Below are 27745 nucleotides of genomic sequence, written 5' to 3'. Positions count from 1 at the left end.
AAAAGAAACATTATTGAATGTCAGAATTTTAATTTAATTATAAAAAGTATCAGTATGTCAAGTTCATTTAAAATGCAATGAGAATATAAATATTTATATTGTTTATCTTTACTTCCTATAATAATTTCTATATCATTTTTACTCATAGGATTAGATTTTCCTTTCAGCTTATTTCAAAAGAGAAAGAAACAAATACATCATTAAAACACAAGAGTACATTTGTAAAACAGATTTTCTAGACTCTGGGTTTTGGTTGTATTTGATCCTTTTTTAAATAGGAGCTTATAGACCATCTTACAATGTATTCTCTGTCATCCATCTGCTCTGTTGTGTTCTAGTCAAGCCCTCACTCTTCAGTCAGTACACAAATAATTTACACATCCTGCTCCCAATTAGAGTATGTTTTTCTTTTAAAATGCTTAGTTAGGAATGTCTTATCTCCCAGGTCCCAAGTCAAAAAGCATCTCACATGAATATTCCTTGGCCATTATTTCTAAATTAATGAACTTGATAGCAACAGAATCTCCTACCATTAACTCCTTTATTCGTTTCCATAGAACTCATTTTAGTATATAGTAATCCTATCCTGTAAACTTAAATTATTTAAAAATTAACCCTAAAGATAATTCAAATTCTTGTTTAATATTGGCAGTGAGAGAAAACATTATACCTGTGTTGTGATGCTATATTATGTACCCCAATAAAGCTTGCCTGGGGATCAGGGAATAAAGCCAGCCACTACATTAAACATGGAAGTCAGGCATCGATAGCACACACTTTTAACCCTAGCATTTAGGAGGCAGAGATCCATCTGGATCTCTGTGAGTTCAAGGCCACACTGGGAACAGAGCCAGGCATGGTGGCACATGCATTTAATCCCAGTGCTAGGAAGGAAGGAAGATGGCAGGGCATCTTAAAAAAAATAAAGGTATATAAGGAATAAGTAAACAGGAAGTCTCTCTTTTGAGGCTGAGGATTTCATTGAGGTAAGAACATGCTGGCTTGTTCTGTTTCTCTGATCTTTTAGCTTTCACTCCAATATCTGACTCTGTTTTTTTTTTTTTTTTTGATTAATAAGACCATTTAGCAATTTGTGTTACACTGTGTTTCTTCCAAGACTTTTCTGTATCTGTTTAATGATATTTATTAAATATATGCAAATTTAAGCCCTCAATGTCATTAAAATTTCCCCTTTAATTAAATGCTTTTCACATTTAAGTTATTAAACTATTTATGCTTTAAATTCCTGAAAGTTATAGGGAAGGATAGAATTATTTAGAAAAATGGGTTAGGATTCACCATACATAATTATTTACGTATTTTTTCCTCATTGACTTAACTTTTCCTCAACTGGTGAATAAATCCAGGCTCTCATGCATGCTAGACAAGTGTTCAACCCCTGAACTATGTCCTCTCAGCTCTCAGAGACAATAATTGTCAACATGGATAAATACTAACTTTTTCCCTTGGAATGGTACTAGTTTGGACTTATAAATTTTTTTCTAATGTTTTATTCCATGAGATAAAATCCCTGGAGAAATAAACATTGGAGAATAAAAGATTAGTAGAAAGTGAGAAATTTTTCATTTATGGTATACCCATATAGTCTAAAATTATCATCACATTAACCTCTTAAACTAATGATCATTGTATAATGTCTAGAAAGGTAAATATCTTTTGAACCACTACTTGTGTATTGTTGACAATGTTGCTGGGAATGAAAACAGTGCATGACATCAATCACTAACCTCACCACAGCAATTTGTAGAAGAATTTGGAAGAGTTACTTTCTCAAGGATAGAATGGGTGTCTTAGGGTTTCTATTGCTATGGCAAAACAGCATGACCAAAAACCAAGTTGGGAATGAAAGGGTTTATTTGTCTTACACTTCAGCATTGATGTTCATTGCTAAAAGAAGTCAAACATGGCAGGAAGGAACTGATGGAGAGGCCATGGAGGGGAGCTGCTTATTGGCTTGCTTCCTGTGGCTTGCTCAGCCCCCCTTCCTATAGAACCCAGGACCAACAGCTCCAGGGATGACACCACCCACCATGGACTGGGCCTTCCTGCATTGATCACTAAATGAGAAAATGCCTTACAGCTGGATCTCAAGAGAGCATTTCCTCAACTGAGACTCCTTCCTCTGATGACTATAGCTTGTGTCAAACTGACACACAAAACCAGCCAGTACAATGAGTATCAAACCTTTGGAGGGAGTATTCAGATAAATCATATTATAGAGTACCATTATATATTAACAGGATTATAATTCTGTACAATAGGCAGATTGCATATTTTAGTTGCTAGGTATTATTGTTTTTTTTCCATCTTCAGGTTAGAAATGCTGCCCTCTAAATTACATGAGGAGTAACTGTCATGGGTATAGATCATGTACAAAAAGACATTCACTCATCCTTCTCTACTAACAAGTTTTACTCATGACTGACTGACTTTACGTATGGATAAATATTTGCTAAGTTAAAAAATTCTGAGAATAAAAATATTTTTATTGGAAACACCGTTGTCGATAAATCAACTATTTTGCAATATATTTAAAAATTAATATTACCTTAGCACTGTCTATAAAACAGCTATCAATGGACCCCTACTCAGGTGGAGACCACCTGCTTGACCAGAGGCCACCTAGAACCAGAGTTCAAGGATGGCCACCTCCCCTGAAGACTTACCCATTCATTTGGTGACCCCCAAAGACACTATCCCCAGTGCCCCCCTCCTCATCACTTTATCCAAACCCCACTTGTGCGAAGGCCCCATGTGCAAAAGGGTGCCAAGCTGACTGCCAAAAGTGCAGGCAAGGTACCCAAATTCATACCTCCCTTATTCTCTTGGCATCTCCCACCCTATCCCCAGTCCTCCCTCACATCCTCTTTGCCCATGTCTCAGCCCCCAACTCTGGCAGAGACTCCTGTTTAATCACAGGCTACACTGGGCAGAAAACCAGAGAAGAAACACGAACCAAGGAACAAAACACCCATCCAACAAAAACACATCCATAAATCAGCACCTAGACCTATAATCACCCCAAACCCAGATGCCTAGATGCCAGCATAAGAACATAATCAACAACAGTCAAGGCAATATATCACCACCAAAGCCCTGAGGTCCTACTATAGTAAGCTATGGTTATTCTACGCCAGCTGAAGCACATGAAAAAGACCTTAAAACCAACTTTATGAAGGCGGCAGAGGTCCTTAAAGATGAAATGAATAAATCCCTTAAATCAAGGAAAAGAGAAACAAAATATTGGATGAAATGAATAAATCCCTTAAATCAAGGAAAAGAGAAACAAAATATTGGATGAAATGAATAAATCCCTTAAATTAAGGAAAAGAGAAACAAAATAATGGATGAAATGAATAAATCCCTTAAAGAAAGCCAAGAAAAAACAATCAGTTGAAGGAAATGAATAAAACTATTCAAGACCTGCAAATGGAAACAGAAGCAATAAAGGGAACATAAATTAAGGAAATTCTGGAAATGAAAAATCTATTTTTCTATCATGTAAGTGATGAAGAACTACAGACGTGAGCTTCAACAATTGAATATAAGAGTTGGAAGAGAAATGTTAGGCATTGGAGATATAGTAAAAGAAACAGATCCATCAGTCAAAGAGAATGTTAAATCTAAAAAAATCCTGACACAAAACATCCAGGAAATCTGGGATACAATGAAAAGAACAAACCTAAGAATAGCAGGATCAGTAGGAGAAGAATCCAAGCTCAAGGGCCCAGAAATTATTTTCCACAAAAAATCATAGAAGAAAATTTTCTTAATATAAACAAAGAGATGCTAATAAAGTTACATGAAGCATACAGAACACCAAATACATTGGACCAGAAAACGAGTCCCCTCACAATAATCACAAAGAACAAACACAGGACATTAACAGCTGCAAAAAAAAAAAAAATAGAGAAAGTAACATATAAAGGCCGACCTATTAGAATTATACTCAACTGTGACTCTAAACCCCAGAAGAGCCTGAACAGATGTGCTGTAGACTCTAAGAGACCACAAATGACAGCCCAAACTACTATACCTAGCAAAATTCCAATCATTATAGATGGAGAAAACAAGAAATTTCATAATAAAGTCAAATAAATAATACCTATCTACAAATCCAGGCTTACAGAAGGTACTAGAAGCAAAATCACAAGCCAAGGAGGTTAACGACACCCATAAACACACAGGAAATAATAATATCACATCAGTAAAACCAAAAGAAAGGAAACACACACACACACACACACACACACACACACACACACACACACACTCAACAACAAAATAACAGCAATTAACAATCATTAGTCATATAAATTGACTCAATTTTATAATAAAAAGACACAGGCTAACAGAATGGATACAAAAACAGGATTCATTCTTTTGTCCATCCTTTTACTGCATACAAGAAACACCTCATAAAAAATGGACATTATCTCAGAGTAAGGGGTTGGAAATTCATCATCCTTAGTCTTCAGGGACATGCAAATCAAATCTACTCTCATATTCCATCTTATACCTGTCAGAATGGCTATGATATAAATTAGAAGTGACACCTCATCTGTCAAGGATGTGGAGCAAGGGGAACACTCCTCTATTGACATTGGGAGTCCCGACTTGTACAACCACTATGGAAATCAGTATGGCAGTTTCTCAGAGAACTGGAAATGATCTACCTCAAGACCCAACTAGACTACTCTCATACCTATACCCAAATGATTCCCAGTCTTCCCACATGGACACTTGCTCAGCTATGTCCACAACAGCATTATTTGCAATATGCAGGACCTGGAAGCAATCTAGATGTCCCTCAAATGAGATATGGATGAAGAAAATGTAGTACATTAGCACAATGTTAAAAACAAGGACACCAGGGAATTTGAAGAGAAATGGATGGAAATAGTAAACATGAACCTGGGCAAGGTAACCCAGACCCAGAAAGAAAAACATGTTCTATAATCTCTTACAGTGGATATAAGACATTAAGTAGGGGATAATCATGCTACAATACATAGACCTAGAGAGACTAAGTAACAAGGAGGACTCTAGGGGTGATGCATGTATCTCCCAGGGAAGGGGAAACAAAATAGATTTCACAGGTGGACTGGTAGCAGGTGGAGATTGGAATGGGGGGCTCAGGTAAGGTATGGGGAAGGATGAAAGGAGGGAGTACTGGGGGAGATGACTGGAACTGGAGGGCATTTTGCGAGGAGGCAATATGGTAACCTAGTGAAGTGGAAACTCCCTGGAATCTGTGAGAGTGACTGTAGCTAGGACTTCTAGTAAAAGGGGATATGGCGCCTGAACCATCCATCTTCTGTTATCATGAAAGGCTTCCAGTGAATGGATTGGGATACCAACCTAGCTACAAACCATTGATCTATCCTGCCTGCAAGATATCCTGGGACAATGGAGGCTCAGAACTTGTGGGAGTGGCCAATAAATGATTGGTTCAATTTGAGGAGCATACCATGAAAGGGAGGCTATGCTTGATACTTTCTGGATGACCAGGAACCAGAGGCTGGATAGTCTTAGGGTGGAACCAAACATGACTAGGGAAAAAACAAAAACAAAAAACAAACAAAGAAACAACAGCAACAACAAAATCAATGAAATGAATCTTAATGATGTTCTGTTGTATCCATAGATTGGTGCCAATCTAGTTGTTATAAAAAAAAAAAAAAAAAAAAGGTTGCCTCTGGCAGCTGGTGGGAGCAGACGCTGAAAACCCACAGCAAAACATTAAGCAGAGAGAGTGAGCCCAGGTTGAATTTTCCATCAGGTCCCTCCCATTGGAGCTTGAGGAACTTTGGGAGCTATAGGGGTCAAGGACACTTGGAGAATATATCAAACAAAATAAACTAAACAGGGCTCTAGAGGCTCACAAACTGAAACAGCAATCATGCAGCCTGCATAGGCCTGCGCTAGGTTCTCTGCATATATGATATAGTATATGATAGAATGTTGGCTTGGTGTTTGGGGGACCCCTGACAGTGGGAGTGGGGCTGACTCTGACTCTTTGATCTGCTCTAGGACCTTTTTCCTTCTATTGGGTTGTCTTGCCTTGCCTCTTGTGAGTTTCCTGGTTTTTGTTGTTGTTGTTTTGTTTGTTTTTTAAATTTTGTTTGTTTGTTTGTTTTTTTCTAGGTGAAGATAGGAGAAGAGTGGATCTGGGGAAGAGGAGAGGTGTTGTGGAGAACTGGGAGGTATGAAGGGAAGGGAAGCTGTGGTTGGAATGTATTGTATGAGAGGAGAATACATTAAAAAATTGAAAAAAAAAACTATCAATGCTAATTTATTTTAGTTGTAAGAAAACAGTTTCTCAGTATCTATAATAAAGGACTGCTCAAAGTGATGTGCATGATGTAGATACTCACTCAAGAGTAGAAATATGGCCTCTATTAAAATCGCTAAACATTCTTGCTATCCTATTTGTTCTATAATTCAACAGAGGGTCATAAGATCTTAAATATTATGTGTTCATAACTGACCCTCCCTGTGACCATGATTACACACTTAACTCTGCTCTGTATTGCCTACTAATATTTTTCAGTAAGCTATTCAGTTGTAGCAAATTGAATTAACAGAGGTGGGTCTGCATTTACTCCAAGATTATACATTGTAGCGTATAATTTAATAAAATTTAAATTATATATATGTATATATAATCTATAAATATTGAAAAATAAAGGAAATATAATTAAATAAATAGATCATTAATGGCTTCTGCAACAATGTCACACTGTATTAGTATGTAATTCATGCAGGAGAGCTAATAAATGAGTTAAAACGCAATTTTAAGGGAATGGTGCAATATTGTTCCAGATTTCACCAAAAATATGCTAATATCTTGGTAACATCCATGATGGCTATTCTTTGTGATCAGCTTGACTATATCTGGAATGAACTATAATCCAGAAATGGAAGGCACACTTATGATCCCAATCTTGAGGCAAGAAGACAACATGCCTTGGATCCAGATCTTGAGGTTGAAGGCCCGCCTTTAATCTGGGCCACACCCTCACTGAAAGGACAATGGAAGAAGGAAGTGGGTGTTTTTGTTCATCCCTGCTTGCCCTCACCTTGTCACTCCATCTATTTTTTCACTGGAATTAGTCTATTTCCTTAGTATTCTAGCATGTACAGAAGACTGGCTGAGACACCCATCCTAATGGAACTGAGCAACTACTCAATTCTTGGACTTTTTATTCACAGCTAGTCATTGTTGGACTGCAGCCTATGAGTCATTCCAATATGTGTGTGTGTGTGTGTGTGTGTGTGTGTGTGTGTGTGTGTGTGTGTATTCTATAAGCTCTGTGATCATATAGAACCCTAATACAATGTCTAAGTACATAAGTACATAGAAAACCATTCCCAGGCCAAATAATACACACACACACACACACACACACACACACACACACACACACACTCATAATTATTCCTTAAGTCTTGTCACTGAAAAAGAAAAAGTAATTCATGACTAATATAAATACAAACAATAGCTGATTTCTCCATAGAAATAATGTCCCCTTTGGCCGATAATTGTCTGTACTCATTCAAATTTTTAAGAAGAAATAAAATGTTTGTATAGTATAAAATAATTATTTTAATTTCTTTATACCTCTTAATATATTAAATAGAAATGTAAAATCATAGATTATAAATAAATATAATATATATTTTAGATAATACATGAAGAGTCGTGGCATTATGTTGTCAGAAGGTATGTACATTAATTTGAGATGGTATAATATTAATTCTTTTTTGAGGGGACAGGGTATCTCTGTGTAGCTTTGTGCCTTTCCTGGAACTCACTCTGTAGCCCAGGCTACCAGGCTGGCCTCAAACTCACAGAGATCTGCCTGCCTCTGCCTCCTGAGTACTGGGATAAAAGGCATGCACCACCAGGCAGAATACTAATTCTTAATATAAGGAGTTAATGATGCACATTGAAATTCTAGAAATACCATTAGATATTAAGATAATTGTACCTTGAGGGGCAGGGACAGACTCACACAGATGCTGGGGATAGTTTGCCCTGGGTGGATGAGAAGAAGCTAAAGGTGTGTCACTGCCTTGCTGAGCCAGGTGGTAGGGGTGCCATTATGCTGAGCATATGTATGGAGGAGTGTAAATGAATTGCTAAACTACCTTATTAAATAAAAAACACGGAGCCAGAAATTGGAGTTAAAGCCTGAGAGAGATCAGAGGAATAGGAAAAGCCATAGGTAACCTCACCTCACCAACTCTGCAGCTTCCAAACAGAGCTACTTCCTGTCTGCCCATACCTATATGCCTTTCACTCATTAGCTCTCTCAGTCCAGCTATATCACTTCCTCTTCCTGCCCAGTTCTGTCACTTCTTGTCTGTCTCTGCAGACCTCTAGTCTTCTATGATTGGTGCTGGGATTAAAGGCGTGTGCCACCATGCCTGGCTCTGTTCCCAGTATGGCCTTGGACTCACAGAAATCCCGACAGATCCCTGCCTCCCAAGTGATAGGATTAAAGGTGTGTGCGACTATTTGCCTGACTTCTACATTAATATAGTGGCTGGTTTTCTCTCTCTTTCTCTCTCTCTCTCTCTCTCTCTCTCTCTCTCTCTCTCTCTCTCTCTCTCTCTCTTTTTCTCAGATCCTCAGGTAAATTAAATTGGGAGACACAGTATATTGGGGGACACAATAAATACATCACCACCAAGGGGTATGGGAGGGAAGAGAGGCAGAGAGGTTCATGTCTTGTGGAGAGAGCAGATCTGTAGAGGCGAAAGTGGTCAGGACCAGGCTGATGTAGGATACCTATTTGCCATCCTCTGCCAAGGTGACATCTGGTCTGGCCTGCTGCCAAAACCTTTGCCTGGGTCCATGTCCCTGTCGAAGCCTCTGTCTGTGTTGATGTCCATGGTACCTGTTACCATCAAAGGCTATGAGGATGTGCCTGGTTTGGGCCGCCACATGTGGCCATGTTGGTGCCCAAGGGCCACATCACTGAAGGGGCTATCCTTATCTGAGTGGCCTGGGTTGCCACCCAGGACCACGGTGTCATCTGGATGAAGGTTGCTGCTGAAAACTACGTCTAGGTCCGTGGTCCTACCACAACCAGGGTCTGTGTTGAGGTCTGTGGCTCCTGTTGCCATGGGGCAGAGGCGGGTGGGTATGAGACTGCTCTTTGTCTCTACTGCCACCTGGGACCAGGTCAATCTGAGAGGCCTACAGTTGTTCTACCTTATGGTGACATTCAGGCCCTAGCTGCTGGTGATAGCTCTATGAATCCGTGGTTCTGCCACAGCTGGGGTCTGTGTTGATATCCATTGCCCATTTATCACAGTGCATGGATGAACCATGTGCTGAAATATGTGCTGAACCATGCGTTGAAGTACAAGGGCCTCACTGAGTTGGTCCCGCCCCTCACTGGCCCAGAAAAAAGCCCCTGCCCTCCCACCAGAGAGCTGACTCCGCCTCCTTGCCAGCCCTGGGGTAAGGGACTCTGATGACCCTGGCACGGGAAAGCTGGCCCTGCCTCTAATAGGAAAGCTGGCCCACCACACTTGGGAAAGATAGACCCTCCCCTCACCATGGGTATGGGAGAGCTGGCCTTGCCCCTCACCTAAGGGGAGTAGTTTCAGTAGCCTGGACTGACCGACTCAACAGCCACCCAGATATACACCCAGGACTTCGATCTGGCCCACCCCAATATCTACCCTATCTGCGATCTGCTGGGTACACAAAGGGACTGGTCTGTGCTGTAGAACCATAGACAAATGGTTCACACAACTTCTGGCAATAGCGCGATGTCTGGGGAGTTTCTGGGGGTGGTCCAGTGTGCCCGAGACCAGAGGCCTTGAACCACACCACAACATTTTCAAAGAAAGCTGTTTGTACAAAAGGGTCTACTGCATGATGCACCACAGTTCCCAATGCCTCTAAGGTGACTGAAGAGGCAACGGAGAGGCAAAGACGGAGGAGTCAAGTGTTTTGTTTTGTTTGCTTGTTTCTTTTTTGTTGGTTGGTTTATTTTTGTAACTGAAGTAGATATTCTTATTTGTATTTTTTAATATTTTATTTATCCTATTATTATTATTTATTTTTCTTTTTAAAAAAATCTTTATCTTAGTTTTATTATTTCTTTTTTAGATTTCTTTTGGGGGACACTACAAGGGCAAAGGGCAGATGTGGAGTGACTGGTAGATGGGTGGGGTTGGGGTGCATGATGTAAAATTCCCAAAGAATCAAAAAAAATAGTTACATGTAAATAATTTAGAATTAAGTATTAAAAATTACTTGATGGACCATTTATTTTTCTCTGTTTCTTTAATTATCACTCTTATACACACATACAAGCACACACACACACTATTGAATCTATTTATTGTTGTTCATTTGTATATATTTATAAAAGAAGCTGACCACTTGGTATTGGCTAATCAATTAGGGGGTCTTATGCATGGGGAACACTAATTTTCCTTCTTAGTAGTTATTGATCACCTATAGCTTTCCGTCTATGGAAAGGGTCATATGATTTTCCCTTAACCATGTTTGCTGGGTCAATGGGTGTCATTTTACTATTGTTTATTTTTGAGATTAGGATAGTCTACATTTCTTTCTTCCCTTTCCTTCTTCCCAAGCTTTCCACACACTCTTCCACACTCCTTCAAGCTCCTGTCACCTGTTTTCATTGTTATTATATGCATGCATGTATAGTTATACACTATATATTCCTAAATACAAACTGTTCAGTTCCTATACTGCTACTTCTATGTTTGTTTGTAGGGATGATCATTTCACACTGGACAGCCAGTTGGTGTGCACTTCCATGGGACAGCGTATTCTTGTTTAGGCTATCATACTGTAGAAATTTCATGGTTACTCTTTTCCTGACAATCTAGAACACACACTCTCACAGCAGACATCCTGATCTCTGACTCTCACAGTCTTTTTCCCACTTTAAAGCAGAAAATAAATTTAAATTAGCAAAACAGTAGCTGTGCTCTCAAGCCTGTATAATAATATTGTGTCAAAGGGAAAATGTTCAAATGTAAGGAGTAATTACTGTGAAAGTATGGAGATCTAAATATCATTTATTAACCTATTAAGCCTGAAATTTAAGAAGAAACAATTTCAGAGTGAATGAATATGGATGGACATATTCAACTGTGATAAAGTATCAGGGATGTGCTTTGCCTTCCTATTAAAATAATTGGAAAGTAGGTAGAATAAACAAGCCATACTGGTCAAACTTCAGACAACAAACAGTGTATGGTTTGTAGCTCATTGTGTTTGTTGAATAACAGAATGTAAAGGATACTGTTCTGTCATTTAATTGTCCAAATTACCTGGACCATTCCAAGGTTCTGTATAGGATGAGAGCCTAATAAAACCTCAAGGTTCTTCAAAGTTGTGGAAATAGATTAGACTTTGGAAAGCTACTGAAATAAGAGTTTGTAAAACACATTAATGAGGAAGAGGTTACACAGGGATCTTTAGAGGATTCTGCCAAATCCTTAGTTGAAAACTATTCCAAAATTTTGTTAAAGAAAACTGCCGAAAGCCAGGAAGATGAAAAGAAGTCTTCTGCAGCTGGGGACACTTTACATTTCTTTACATACATTCCATGCATGTGTGAAGAACTTCTAATACAAAGGGTAGAATTCTTGGAGGGCTATGACCCTAATAGTGGATCTCAATTATACCTAAGACCAAAGACTTTTGTGGGGCTGTGCTTATGCATCTTAAAAGCTAGCCTCAAAAGACTCCAGGTAATCTCAAATAAGTTAAGTATGTGTTTTAAAGTTACAATACTGAAGAAATAAAGAGAATTCATTATTTAATGATGCAAATTCTTAATGTCTGCTTTCTAATCTAAATGACCACATTCAGGGAGACAAAAAATGGACATTTTTCCAAAGAGGATGTCCAGGTGACAAGCAGTAACATTGTGTACCACTCATTTCTAGCCACTAGAGATGCAAATTGCAAAAATGAAATCATGCTGTGATTCTACTGGAATGGCTGAATTTTATTTTTAAAAGAAACTGTATATACTAAGAATTGACATGGATATATACCAAATTAAACCCATACTATTACAGTTAACTAAAATGATATAGTCTTAGAAATCAAATTGTCACTTTCTCCAAAATTTAAAATTATAGGATCTTGTAAGATGGCTCAGTAATTGAGAACACTTGTTGCTGTTGCAAAGGACCTAAGGTTGCTTCTCAGTACTGCTGGTGCTCAGCCTCCTATAACTCTAGTTACAGGGAATCTGCCATTATCTTCAGCCCCCTGTGTACTGAATTACACTTGGTGCATATATAGATAGCAGGCAAAGGCATGCACACATTGCTGCACAAATGCACATATGCACACACTTGTCTGCCTTTGGCTTGGACTTCTAGATATTAAAATTAGATAATTGATGCAGTATGCACCCCTAAAGGCATTAATCCAAGTATACACAGCTACTATACTTAACAAGATCTAATCCAAATATCAGTTAATAGGTTAATTAACATTAGAACCCAACCAAACTAATTTCCCTCCATCATTATTGAGTCTATTTGGGGGTCAAGAAGATTCTGAAAACAGGTTTGGTATTCTTTTCTTCAATAAATTGTAGGACTCAGCTAAGATGACTTTACTCCAGCTACTTATGAAGGACCTGAGCCCTTTTGTCCTCTTTCCCAGTCCCATATTTGTCCTGATAAGACTTAAATCAGGGGCTCAGCAGGATAACTACACACGATTACCCGGGTGAGGTGATAGTTCCTTGTTCAGAGATAAAACATTGTGAGAGAAGTTATCTGCAGAGACTCAGATCCCAGAGCCTTCAGGTATTGGCCCAAAGGGCATCACAAATAGAGCTGCACCCCACTGTAATCTCTCTCCACTCTTGGTGTTGCCACAAAAGTGGACAGGCTACCCTCTGGTCTCATCTTTGCTGCAGCCTTGGAATCAGATGCCACCTGACTGCAGGAGCATATCATCGATCTCATATTACATATACCTGGGGACTGGTGATGTAAGACCATACCTACCTCTGAAGACTCTAAGAGTAGATACCTACTGTATCTGATGGGAATGAAACCTTTCCTTAGACTCCACTGTCCTGCTTGCAGCATTTTAAAGGTAATAACTCTCTTAATAAAACTCTTGCCTCAAGGATGATTCATTTCTATGTCTCTTCCAAACCTCTTTTCTTTATACATAAAATCTAACTTGGTGATAACAACACTACACCAGATCAGAAAAGGTTATTTGGCCTTTTAGAGACTGAACTACAAGCCACATAGCTTCTCTTTCCTAAAATGAGAAACAGTATAGGATGCTGCAAGCCACTACTTGGCTCAGACATCAAAGGGAAGTTTAGAATGCTTCAAGGGAGATTCTACAGCATCAGAAATCCACATGAAGCTGGGTTTGAGATCAGAACATGCTACAGCATGCCCAATTCTAGCCATTGAAGGAGCGTAAACTTCAAAGACACTCCAAAGTTTGGGACCCTGAGGCATGGAGATCAGGGCAGGAGTTTCTTTTTACCTTAAGTCTGAAAGCAGCATTGCTGGTATCTTCTAGTTATTGCAGTGATAAAGATTTAGGGAACAGTTTTATTCAAATCCAAATAAATGTCAAACTTAATTTGGGTTTAGGGTTAAAATTTTATTTAGACAGATAACAGATATTAAAATGCAGAAGTACAGTTTGACGGAAATTATTAATGGAGGCATTAATGTGAGGATTAGAGGGTTATGTACCATTAAGGAGTCATTAATAAGATGTTAGTAGTAAAGAACACACACACACACACACACACACACACACACAATGAGCTAGGGAGAAATAAAATTTTACTGTGATATATGAGTTAGCTTTTAGTCACTGTGGTAGAAACTTCTGATGTAGAAAACTGAAGTGAATAAGTGTTTCTTTTGACTAATGAGTTGGACTGGTTCAGCCCATAGTGGCTAAATGACCCACACTTGTGTGGGGTTTCATGGTATCAGAAATATATGACAGAGATTAGCTATCCTTTTCAGGACTGACCAAGTAGTGCAGAGAGTACAGATGGAGGACTGGCATAGTTGGCCAGCTTCTTTGTCTTCTTTCAGTCTGTGTCTCCAGACCACCCCATTGGTCCTGCTCTAGAGTAGGTCTTACTTCCCACATCATTCCATTGGAAGAACACTTACAGATGCAACCCGAGGTCTGATCCATCTATCTCCTAGGTGAGTCTACATCCAGCTAAGATGAGAATGATGACTGATTATCATGTGATGAAGCAAATGCTTTCTGTTTCATCTTTCCCATGGTGCTTTAGCAGGAATGTGGGATGGTATGGGTGTTATTTGCCTGCTAAAGTAATTGGGAAGTTGAAGCCAAGGTCAAATTTTGGCACCCACACAAGCAAGATATTTGACCGAAGTCCCTTTGGCTCTTCTCTGCAGAGCATTTAGGTTCTGTGGGGCATTGTGAAAAGAGGATAGATTAGTCAGAGATACAAATACTTCTCCAAGGTTTACAAAGTTTGCACACTTAACATCTTGGATTCCCAGTAATTTTAGAGCAAACAAGTGAGACCAGGGAGATCAATGGGCAAAGTGTTTGCCATGCAAACATGAGGACCTGAGTTAAAATCTCCAGTGTTCATATTAAAAGCCAGATAAAGAGATGTGCATACTTGTAACGCCAGCATGGGGGAGTAGAAGACACTGGAAAATTGATGGAGTTAGCCCTAGGTTCAGTGCTAGACCTTGTCTCAAAATATAAGGCAGAAAGTTAGTGAGAAAGGCGTCTGATGTCAATTTATAACATCTCAATGCATGCACATATATGTGCACATGCCAACACAATTGCCTACAAATATGTCCATATATATCCACAAAAGTAAATATATGAATAAATAAACTTTATAAACACATGCTTTTGCTTCACAATATTAAAATTAGTGCTGTTAATGTTTACACAAACTGCCTTAAACTTAGAATAATCATCTCAAACAGCGGTAGCAATTTTGGCCCATATTCATTGCATATATTAAGTGAAATTAATTCTAATGTTATTGAGTTTGTGCTCAGCATCAGTTTTTAAGACATAAATTCCCAAGGAATAAAGTATCAAAAGTAATAACCAATGGTTATAGATGAAATTTTATCTTTAATAATTTAAACTAATATTCTTCCAAGTTGCTTTAGTAGTATAATTTTTAATATTTGGTTTTTGGCTCTTTATCTACATTTATATTGGATTTTTCTTTTCATTTCACATTTATGTGCAGTAAATGGCTTTCAGATGAGACGAACTGGGTTTTAATGAACATGAAATGTTCCTCACAGTGGCAATGAACTGCTCATGCAATAATAAAATGGTAAAATATTTACATCCCAGGAAAAAAACGTATCTAAGTCTTTAATTTTTCACCTGTGTCTTCAGAATCTCATTCTCTTTAATCCATTAGGAACACATGTTGAGAAGCTGCTAAGTGGAAAGCTTGAAGAGAATTTTAAGTGATTAGAAAAGAAATATATTTGTGGCTCTCAAACTTTGGCAGCTTAAATTTACAATGTAGGTAAACTGGAAGGACCAAGACAACTTTCCTAAGTGAAAATTAGTAAAGGATTAGAAAAAAGTGGCATAAACAGATTTATGTTGTATCTTTTTTTTTCATAAATAGTGAAGACCAACTTCAGCCTTTGGTGAATCAGTGATACATCAGTGAATAAGATATAATCATTAAACCAAGACTATTTATATTTTGAAGGCATGAATACACACATACATGTGCATGCATGTGTTACCTACTTCATTTTCTGATCCTGGAAGAGAACACAGCTAGTAATGAACCTGGAGAATATTCAAGAGAAGGAGAAGAAGTTGATTGAATATTTAATGCAAGGGTTTAGTGCAATGTCTTTAAAGCAGGTGTCTGAAATCGTTTTGTTGAAGACTATTCAACCAAAATCGTAGAAAAAAATTCTTATAAAAGTAAATACTGGCCAGGCGATGGTGGCACATGCCTTTAATCCCAGCACATGGAAGGCAGAGCCAGGAGGACCTTTGTGAGTTTGAGGTCAGTCTGGGCTACAGAGTGAGTTCCAGGAAAGGCACAAAGCTATTCAGAGAAACCCTGTCTCAAAATAAATCAAATAAATAAATAAATAAATAAATAAATAAATAAATAAATAAATAAATAAATACTTGGTTATTCTTGTAGCTTATGTAGTGATTTCAAGCCACCAAGAAAGAACAATATAATGCATGCAGAGCTATAGATATCATGAGAAAGAAAATTTTTAAAAGATGTACGCCTGAAACAAATAAATGTTAACTATGAAGGACCATTCTTAGTGTCTCACTTAGAGATGCTAAGACTAAGAAAAGAGTGAAGGATATTTTCTAATTCTATTGTTGGAAAATTGGGTTGATGGTGACATCCGTACATAAATCTTATTAATTATCCAAGGACTAAAACACATAATACTGAGTGAAAGTAATCTTGCTGCTGTGCAGGTATTTGAGAAGCTACATTGCACTAATGCAATGAATTTCTTTCCCACAATAACTGCTTAATCTTTACAATCCAGGAAGTGTGGAGTAGAAATGGATAGTACTGGGCATGAAAGTTCACACTTGCAATCTCAACAGCTGAGAGGCTGAGATACAAAGGTTTCCATGAGTTCAAGGTCTGGTTTATACCATGTCCTAAATTCCAGGGTAATGTGGCCTACAGTGAGAGATATTTGTGAAATTATTAAGGCCACTCCATGTAGTTAAAAGGGAGGTTTATTTTGTGGGGTAACTTACAAATGGAGGGATAGGTTGTCAGGTCTGGCAATGGTATGGCGTAGTCTGGCGGTGTTCTCTGGAGAACTCTGCTCGGTCTACCTCCTGCGTCCAGCGTCCCAGAACCAAGAGAGAGCCCTCCTCTTGATCTTGGGTCTTCTGCTTCCTCCTCTGCCCTGCCTTGTGAGCGTGATCATTACCAAAGCCTCAGTGGGGGTTGGAACTTCCAGGCCAATGCTGGGATGGCTACCCACTACATCTCCCCCTTTTGTCTAAATAAGAAAGTTCTAACCTAATACAAGACTATATACAAAGAGATGGTCATCAAATATTGTCCAGGAGTAATGAGGGATAATGACCTAGATAAGTTGGAATTACAATAAGTGCAAACAATATCAAGCAAAAAACACATAGTAAAATCCAGGGAAGTCTAGAGCATGGGTAGGTGGCATGTTAAAAGATCATTCTAAAAGGTGTCCTATCCTAAAGAACCTGAGTCTAATACTTAATATATTCTATCTAAGATATTATATATGTATATATACTAAGTTGTAACTATAACTGCTAATCTCCAACCTCATCAAAGACCTGAGAAGGAATATAATAATACCTGAGAAATGGGAGAAGGACACAGCAACTTTCAGGAGTCTTGCGAGAGTAGAGACAGCTGGCAGCCTGGACAGTCACCTAATGTTTCTCAGCATCGTTGGGGCATTCAAATTGGCTACAGGCCTAGAGTATCTGACAGACCATTTTCAGAAGCAGGAATTCTGAAAGACCATCTTATCCTGTCTTGGCAAAGTATAGTGGTCGCTTTCCTTGTGTCCCGCTTGTTTAGAAAGGACAGCATTTATACTGTCAGCAGTTGAGGCAAGGGCAGTTCTTTGCCCAGTAGGCCATTTGTGCCAAGAAGACAAACTTCCAAAGGGAAATGTCTTAGAAGCCCAACATTCTCTCGGGATCAAATTGGTGCTGCCAGGAGCAATTGTGTCTCACATCAACAGAATTAGAAGTTATTTAAATGCCATATTCTCTAGGTCCATGAAGTGTTTGGAGATTACCTGTCCATCTGACCTATGTATTTATAAATCTGGATAACCTAACTAACATAATTATAGAGATGACAAGCATAGGTGACAATAACTCTATTAAGTCTTATCTACCTAAACAACCTAAGGACTAAGGCTTCCTATAAATAAGGCAAACAGTCTGTAAGCAAATGTACAGTAAAAGGAAAATGACTTTAAATTGTGACAATACACAAAATATCTTTAACAGAGGTAGGAATGTATAGTGCAATATGCAATGTGACAATAATCCTAAATATATATCAGTATACAGAATATCTTAAACAGAAGTAGAACATACATACAGTATGACAGATATAAATTCACATTTGTATCAATATATAAATATTCCAAATAAGAGTAAAACTATGTGTACAATATAACAAATACTGTTCTATATTTGTATCAATATACAAATTATCTTAAATAGGAATATAAAAAGTTCACATTTGTATCAACATATAAGAATTCATAACAGTGCAAAGGCTGCTATATTACTAAATTTGTTTACTAATGTATATGATAGTCTACCATAATATCTTATACCTATCCATTCCATTTCTTCTTTTCCCTTTTTTTTGAGACATGTTTTCTTTCCTTAAGGAGAGTAATGCGTTTAACAGTTTCTTCCACCCCCAACCCTAGAACCATTATCCATAACCCTGAGAAATATGAATCCTTAGGGATAAGGGGCGTCGTTTTCTTAGAATTGCTTCCTGCTGTTTAGGGGTTGATGGTATCTCTATTGGGTATTGTGAGAAAGCTCAGATAGTTAAATCTCAGTTATATTAACTGTAGATTCTGCTTCAACTCTCTGAGTAAGGGGTAAGATTGTCTGAAATTCTGGCAAGAAGTGTAATATGATGATGATTACTATGGCATCATTCTGGATTGGGTAGAGTTGTTGTTGGGCCCCATCTTCCTTCTGGAGATTTCAGAGATTGCTATTGGAAAAACTTATTTTTTATCAGAATGGAAGGTTTGGATTTAAAGAAGTCATGACATGTAAGAAAGGATTCCAAGAAATCAAGAGTAAGCATGGAGAGAATTAGAATCTTGAAGATAATGGTCCCTTATAATTGGTTTCCTTCTGTCTCACACCAGAGGGCTCTTCTGATATGGGACTGAAGAATCTCTCAACCTTTTCTTTTATCAATATGCTTGGGTTTAGAGAAGGAGTGAGCCAATTCCATCTCCAAAGCCAGCTTGGTTTATAATTAAATTGGAACCACAACTATTCTAGATTGATAGAGATATAGATATTAGACAGTGATATCTTACCCTGTGTAGACTGGTATCAATAGAATCTTTCTTTCTGCTGTAAACATCCAGATATCCAAGGCCTTATGATTTCTGTAAGATGGGTATTGCCATTATCCTGGAAATACAAAAACAGAATCCTACCCCAACCTTTGATTGTTAATTTTTTCTTACAACTTGAAGAGATGTCACATTGGTGGATGATCTTTTACTTCTCCTCATAAAGGGGTTTCTCCTGTTCAAATCAAATTTTTATTAATTTTGTTGGTATCCATAGCTTTTCTTCTCCTGTGGAAACAAAAGCAAAACCCCTTCCCCAACGTAGGACATATCCAGGTTTCCATTCTGAGGTCAACACATCTTTGAAATAAACCAGTTGGTTTAGCTCAGGAGTTTTGCCTGTCGTCCAATGACTCTCCACAGCTGTTGTTCCTTTCTCATCAGCATTGAGAAAATTCAAGGTTAATAAAGCACTATGCAATCTATTTCTAGGAGTCATTGTTACCTGTTGCTGTTTATTTAGCTTATCCTTTAAAGTTCAATTGTATCTTTCTATGACTGCTTGGCCTGTGGGATTGTGTGGTATACCTGTAACATGCTTTATATTGTAATAAGCAAAGAACTGTCTCATTTTATTGGAGACATATGTTGGGGCATTGTCTGTCTTAATTTGTACAGGTATTCCCATGATGGCCATAACTTATAATGGGTGTGTAATCACAGAATCAACCTTTTCAGAACTCATAGGAGTTGCCCACTGAAATCCTGAATAGGTGTCAATGGTATGGTGTACAAACTTTAATCTTCCAAATTCTGCAAAATGAAACACATCCATCTGCCAAATTTCATTTCTTTGTATACCTTTTGGATTGCTCCCTGCAGGTAATGGAGTTTGGTTATAGGAGGAACAAGTAGGACATTTTTTTCACAATATCCTTAGCTTGGTGCCAAGTAATGGAGAAATCCTTCTTCAAACCTTTGCTATTTACATGGTGTTTCTTATGAAATTCTGAGGCTTCTAGCACATTACCTATTAGTAACTTATCAATCTCATCATTACCTTGTGCTAGAGGTCCTGGCAGACCTGTATGGGATCTGATATGTGTTATATATATAGAATGTTCCCTTTTTCTGATGATTTCCTGCAATGAATGATGAATAATGTATGAATAATGAAGTTAATTCTGTATTATCAGGAAGAAATTCAGCAGTTTCAAAGTGTAAAACAACTCTCTCTGCATATTGAGAGTCAGTGACTATATTGAGGGGTTCTGTGGAGTCCATCAGTATCATAAGAATGGCATACAGTTCTGCCTTTTGTACAGAGCTGTATGCACTTTGTACCACTTTACTTAAGTCTCCTGATTTGTATCCTGCTTTCCCTGATTTATTTGCATCAGTATAGAATGTGAGGACTCCAGAAATTGGCTTGTGTTGTACAATGTGAGGAAGGACCCATTCAGTCTTCTTTATTAATTCTATCCACTTGCTTTTGGGATAATGGTTGTTAATCTCTCCCAAAAAGTTACTGCAGGCTCTCTGCCAGTATTCATTATCTTTCCATAGTGATGAAATTTCCTCATTAGTTAAAGGTACTACGATTTCTGCTGGATCCATTCCTGTCAACTGAGGAAGTCTTAATTTACCTTTTTGAATCAAATCAGAGATCTTTTCTATTTAAGTCTTTAATTTCTTATTTGGTTTACATGGTAGGAATATCCATTCCAATATAATATCTTCCCTCTGCATCAAAATACCTGTGGGGAAATGTCTGGAGGGGACTATGACAAGAATGCATTTAAGTTCTGGATCCACACGATCCACATGTGCTTCTCGAATTGTCTTTTCTACTAGAGCCCATTCCTTCTCAGCTTCGGCTGATAATGTTCTTGGACTATATAATTCTTTGTCACCTTCTAGAGTATTAGCCAAATTTTGTAGTCCATCTTTGGGTATTCTCATGATACCCAGTAAGTTGGAAATGCTTCCTAACAACTTTTGAAAATCATTAAGAGTCTTTAATTGATCTCTCCTCAGTTGTACCTTTTGGGGTCTAATTTTTTGTAACTCTATCTTATATCCTAAGTAATTAATAGAATCTCCTCTTTGTATTTTTTCAGGAGCAATTTGCAGTCCCCAGCGAGGCAAAACATTTTTTACTTCTTCAAACATGCTTTCTAATGTGTCTAACTTTGGATCAGCTAATAGGATATCATCCATATAGTGATAAATTATGGATTGTGGAAACTTTACACGAATTATCTCCAATGGTTTTTGTACAAAGTATTGGCATAAGGTAGGACTGTTTAACATTCCCTGTGGGAGGATCTTCCATTGATATTTCTTGACTGGCTGAGAATTGTTATAATTAGGAACTGTGAAGGCAAATTTTTCTCTATCGTTTTCTTGTAATGGTATGGTAAAGAAACAGTCTTTTAAGTCAATAACTATTATAGGCCATTCTTTGGGTAGCAGAGAGGGCAAGGACATCCCAGTCTGTAGGGAGCCCATTGGCTGAATTACTTTATTAATAGCTCTCAGATCTGTCAGCATTCTCTAATTACCAAACTTTTTTTTAATAACAAATACAGGAGAATTCCAAGGGCTGGTAGATTCTTCAATGTGTTGAGCATTTAACTGCTCTTGAACCAACTGTTCTAAAGCTTGTAGCTTCTCTTTTGTCAAAGGCCACTGTCCAACCCAGACAGGTTTATTAGTTAGCCATTTTAAAGGTAAGGCAGTTGGTACTTCTGAGAGTTCAACAGCAGTTGTGCTCTGTTTGTGTACAGCCTGAATGGTTGGTGACTGTTTTTTATAGCATGTTATGATATTATTCCTAGAAACATGCATTGGCTTGTATTCCTTTTCTAAGAGTGTAGGAATTTTAATCTGGGTATTCCACTGTTGTAACAGATCTCAGCCCCATAGATTTACTGCTACATTTGCTACATATAGCTTCAGCCTTCCTCTCTGTTCTTCTGGCCCTATGCATTCAACCGATCTTGAACTCTGTTTTATCTGAGATAGGGTGCCAATTCCTAAAAGTTGGACATCTACCTCTTGAAGATGCCATGATTTTGGTGTAATTATAGTCACATCTGAACCTGTGTCTACCAGGCCCTCCAGAACCAAGCCATTAATTCAAATTCTAAGCTTTGGTCTTTGTTCATTTATGGAAGTCTGCCAAAATATTTGTTTTATTGTGTTCTTTGTAAACTGTGATTCATCTATCAGAGCTGTTTTATCATCTATTGCAGTATTGGTTTTTACTTTAGGCATTTATTCAGTTGTCCTGGAGAGGAATGTCTTCCACAGTGGAGTGTTCTTACCACATTTGATTTGGGGGCCTGCAAGAGGCCCCCTCAGGCGTTTCCCACCAGTAAAGGTTTGCCTTGTATATCTATTTTTGATCTGCACTCACTGGTCCAATGTCGGCCTTTGCCACATGTTCTACATAAACCAGGAGGTGGTTGGGTTCTCCTGTTTAGGCTATTCCTAGAAGGAGTATTACTTCTAGGATTACCCCATGTACAGTTTTTACTTATATGACCTGGTGTACCACATTTAAAACATTTGGTACCATGGGGCCTTCTTTCACCTCTGGGATTTGTCTCTCCTATCCAAGCCTCATTACTGTAGTTAAGAGATTCAACACCATTAATATACTGAATCCATTCTTCCAAAGGAGCTGATCTGATCTTTAATGGTGTAAGTATTCTTTTGCATTCTGCATTAGCATTGTCAAATGCCAAGGACTCAGTTAATAGTTTTCTTAATTCTTTATCTGATACAGCTTTTGTTATAGCTGTGCTCAGCCTTTGTAAAAAATCAGTGAAGGGTTCATGCGGTCCCTGAAATATCTTTGTGTATATCTCAGTTGCTTTTCCAGGTTCTGGAATTTTTTCCCAAGCATTTAGAGCTGCTGTATGGCATAGGGATATTGTATGCTCATCATAAATGGCTTGTACATTCCTGTCAGCAAAACATCCCTCACCAAGTATTTGATCTTGGGAGATCTCAACCTCTGAGTTTACCTAATTGTTCTAAATTTCTTGCCTCTTCTCTTACTCAGCTTTTCCACTGTAACTGCTGGCTATATTCTAGAACAGCTGAAATTAACTGATGCCAGTCATCTGGAATGATTCTATGTGAGGTAGACCACGAATTTAACATCTGTTTTACATATATGGAGTATATCCCATATGTAACTACTGCTTCCTTTATATTTTTAAAGTCCCTTGTTGAAATTGGTTGTAATGTATATGTCGTATATGGCTCGGGGTGTGTGTCATCTGCTGGCTTCTCATGGATGATAACAGGATAAGCCATTGTATGAGAGCCATTTGGAGATGATACAACCTGTATGGTCTTGCCCTTCTGCTTATTAGGTCCCTTGTCATGTTTATTGAGAGTTTCCTCCAGGGCTTGTAAATGAGCATCTAGGGTCTGTTCCAGGGAGTAAACCTCCTCTCTTATAAGGGATTCCAGATTTTTCATGGAATCATGGAAGTTTTTATGTTCTTCTGAAACACATGATTCCATGGACCTTATCTTATCAAGTAATGATAATTTTTCTTCCTTATATAGTGTCTGAGTAGCTATAACTTCACTCTGGAGAGTTAGTGTTCTATCCATTAAATACTCATATTTATTATCACTAAAAGCAATTTTGGGTACAAGCTTGTTTTGTAAATTCTGGTTATCAGATTCCAGAGAGAGAATATTTTTATGTAAGTCCTGGTTGGCAGATTCCAGAAAAAGAATCTTTTTATGTAAGTACTGGTCAGCAGATTCCATAGAAAGAATCTTTTTCTGTAAGCCTTCATTGCTAACTTTTAAAGCCTATAAATCCAGGTTGGCAGATTCCAGAAAGAGAATCTTTTTCTGTAAGCCTTCATTGCTATCTTTTAAAGCCTGTATCAGTCCCAATAATGACTCATCTTTGTTATTAATATTAAACCAGTGTTTGAACACTGTGTGAATTATTACAATGAATGTCAAAATGGTACAGGCCAGATATGTCTTAGGGAGGTCGTATATTTCCAGGAAAATGTCATTCATCATACAAGCAAAAAGGTTTTTAAATTCGTGTGAGGTAATGTTGTCAGCCATATTACAAGAATCACTCAAAATTTGTTAGTCAGTTTTAAGGTGTTAAATTATCAAGTACTTTTACTTGAAAGAAGCTTACCTTTCCATGGTTTTGGGGGGTGCAGTAGCACTTTTCAGCCAGCAGGAGGCGTTGGTATAGCTCCAAAGCAAGGCCTGCTGGCGACCTTGGCTGGTGGCAGCTGAAGGTAGGAGCCAAGATGGTGGGGAGCTGGCACACAGGGAGGAGTGGGAACACCTCACTCACAGCGGTTTTCGCTGGTCTAGGGGCTAAGCTAGGGAACTGAGACAGGACTAGCTGTTCCCTTTTTTCGGGAATGGAACTGTGTAGGTGTCTCCTGGTTAAATGGAACTTTGCAGGAGGGTTTAGGTACCCGCCAGCCAGGGAAGAGGCTGAGGGAGGGAGCAGCCTAGGCCTTTGGAATTTGCCCCAAGTAAGCGCCAGATATTGGTGAAATTATTAAGGTCACTCCACGTAGTTAAAAGGGAGGTTTATTTTGTAGGGTAACTTACAAATGAAGGGATAGGTTACAGGGTCTGGCAAAGGTATCACACAGTCCAGCGGTGTTCTCTGGAGAACTCTGCTCGGCCTACCTCCTGTGTCCAGCATCCCAGAAGCAAGAGAGAGCCCTCCTCTCCATCCTGGGTCTTCTGCTTCCTCCTCCGCCCAGCCTTGTGGGAGTGACCATTACCGAAGCCTCAGTGGGGGTTGGAACTTCCAGGCCAATGCTGGGATGGCTATCTACTACAGAGAGACCTTATCTAAAAGCTGTACCCCAGACACAAAATGATTATAAAAAGATCTACCCAAAAATATTGAATCTGATTTTTGCTAAGAATACTGATTAAATTCCCTATGTTACTAGAGGATTATATTGATGGTTTTTCTATTGCTATAAGCCAAAGATTATTGATATTCTTACCAGACAGCACTTAAACAAGATTGTGTGTGTGTGTGTGTGTGTGTATGTGTGTGTGAGTGAGTGTTAGTGTGTGAACTATTTATCCTATTTCAAACACAATATATGCTGTGACTGACAGTAGCTACTATTGTTATCCTGTCCTGTGCAATTTTATTTGTAGGGTTGGTATTATTTACCCAGTTTAAGAGCTCCACTGAGTATCTCCTAGAAGCTTCTATCTAGCTGGCCTTATTGGATCTAGTGCTAGAGATTTCTTGTTTTTCTAAATGAAGTAAAAATAGTTTCTCTGACTTTTAAACATGAACTTTTATTGCAACAAATTCATAAAATATAAAATATCTGTATCTTTTGAAGTGTAATATTTCAAAGGAAAGAAAAGTTCAGGGAAACTGCCTTTAAACCATAACATTCAAAAAAGTTATAAAACATAATATGAAATAGAAATATATTGCTGTATACAATTAGGCATAACTCCTCTGGAGAACTGTAAAAGCATCACTTATGGGCTCATTGTTTTAGATCATTGAAAGCAAACCTAACAGATGGATTTCAATAACACATGCTGTAGTGACAAAAGTGTATCTACCACATGTTAGAAACATTTTAGTCCCTTATGATTGTAAAACAAGTTACAACTGTAATCATCTGTCTAAGCATGTTATGAAAAGACAAACAATGAATTTATGTGCTCATGATTAACAGTAAAGTTAATTAAAACTTCCACCTATTAAGCATCTGCAGACTACAAGATTGTTTTTGTGCTTGGTTTGGCTCACCACAAGCACTGGTAAATGGCTAAATAATATTCTTGAGTCAATAATAATGAAGCTCTCAAGTTTGAATCTCAAGAAAAAGTAGATTTGGAATAATTAATTCTTTATTACTAAGCAGGGTTTGAATGTGTAGAAATGAATGTTTGTGTGGGTATGTATACGTGTGTGTGTGTGTGTGTGTGTGTGTGTGTGTGTGTGTATGAAAGATGGATACTGATATCTGTTGTCTTCCAGATTACCCTCTTTTTTGTCTGTTGGTTGGATGGTTGGTTTGTTGACTGGTTGGTTGGTTGGTTGGTTTTTTTGAGACAGGGTCTCTCAGTGTACCTGGAGTTGAGCAATTATCTAAACCCATTGTCAAATGAGCTCCAACAATCTGCCTGTCCCATCACTAAGACTGTAGGCATACCCGATGCTCATGCCCAGATTTTCATGCAACACAGGGATCTGAAAACAATAGGTGACCATACTTAAATGGTGATTACTTTGCCCACTCAGCAGTATCCTCAGCCCCTGTATAATTCTTTGGAGGAATAAGGACTGAGGCTTATCTTCCACTGAAGGAATAAGCATTGTACTAAAGCAGCAAATGTACATTTGCCTCGATGTGTAGTTGACAATTCTTCAATCCTTATATTCTTATTGAACAATCAACCAAAAGCCACAAAGCAAATAAAGGTGTTAATATATCCTCCTTAGAGAATTCTTAGAGAAATTTGAAGTTTCATGGTTCCTAACCCCTGGAGCCGTGTGTCTGAGATGAAGAGTAAAAGAATTCAGTGACTCAATATCTTCTGTCTTTTACACTCAGATTATTATATCTATCTTATTTCTTTACAAAACAGATAATAAAAGAATATTATTCAGTTGAGTATATGCATATGTTAAGCAATTTTGGAATAAATTACAAAGGGTTTTCTCAATGTCTTAATTCTATTGCTATCCTCTACTTAATTCAAGGACAAAATAAAATGTGGCAATTTATCATGATGATTATTATCTCGAAAAGTCCTTAGGGGTGGGACACTGTCCAAGAAATCATTTCCTTTTTCTATGGCAAGCCATGAAACTAATGGAGCCTACATCACACTTACACAGTCTGAGAATAAACAGATGCAGTTGTTAAGCAAGCCAATGTTCCCCATATGTAGACATGTATTGGTAAAATATTAATAAGTGGAAAACATTATTATTAAGTCTTCAGTAGCAAAGCCATGACTGTTAAGAAAGATATTGACAAAACTATCAGTTGTCATTAACTCCTCCAAGAAAAGTATTTCAAAGGGTATGACTAATATTTACCTGTTTTCCTAGAAGACTTTCCACTGAACAAAATGTTTTCCAATAATAAATAAAATATGTTAGTCCTAAATTTGTCTTATAAAGTATGTATGAAAAGGTAAACTAGCAACGTATCATTGGAAAGCAGTGTGATTAAAGGAAGGTGCTATGGCTTTGGAGAATGATAGATAAGTTTGGATAAAACTGTCACGAATGCTATCATGTTCTTGAGATACAAAATATCACACTCCAGATTCTTCTTCTGGGAATTTTGACGGTTCCCTTCACTTGATCTGCTTTCTTTTAATGAACTATACCATTACAATTAATCTTAGTGCAGTTGCTATAGATCTGGCTATTCAAGCATCACAGTAATGTAGTGACACCTGGCAATATTTTTAGGAATGTAATACCTAATTCAATACATACACAAAAGGAGAAGAGCACATAGCAACACAGTAAAATAGAGCAACCTTTAATTTTTTGCCTAGAGAAATAGCTTAAATGTAGTAGAACTACAGAGACAAGGACTGG

General features: G+C 37.9%; 1 pseudogene; it reads right to left on the bottom strand.

Annotated features, from left to right (window-relative positions):
* Window positions 1–8943: 8943 nt before the first annotated feature.
* The window catches only part of LOC118597770, a 32888-nt pseudogene continuing 14086 nt past the window's right edge, over window positions 8944–27745 (bottom strand).

Source organism: Onychomys torridus, chromosome 17 (assembly GCF_903995425.1).
Source record: "Onychomys torridus chromosome 17, mOncTor1.1, whole genome shotgun sequence".
Classification (NCBI taxonomy): Eukaryota; Metazoa; Chordata; class Mammalia; order Rodentia; family Cricetidae; genus Onychomys; species Onychomys torridus.
The sequence above is the reverse complement of the archived record's forward strand: the minus strand, read 5'-3'. Positions and strand labels throughout refer to the sequence as shown.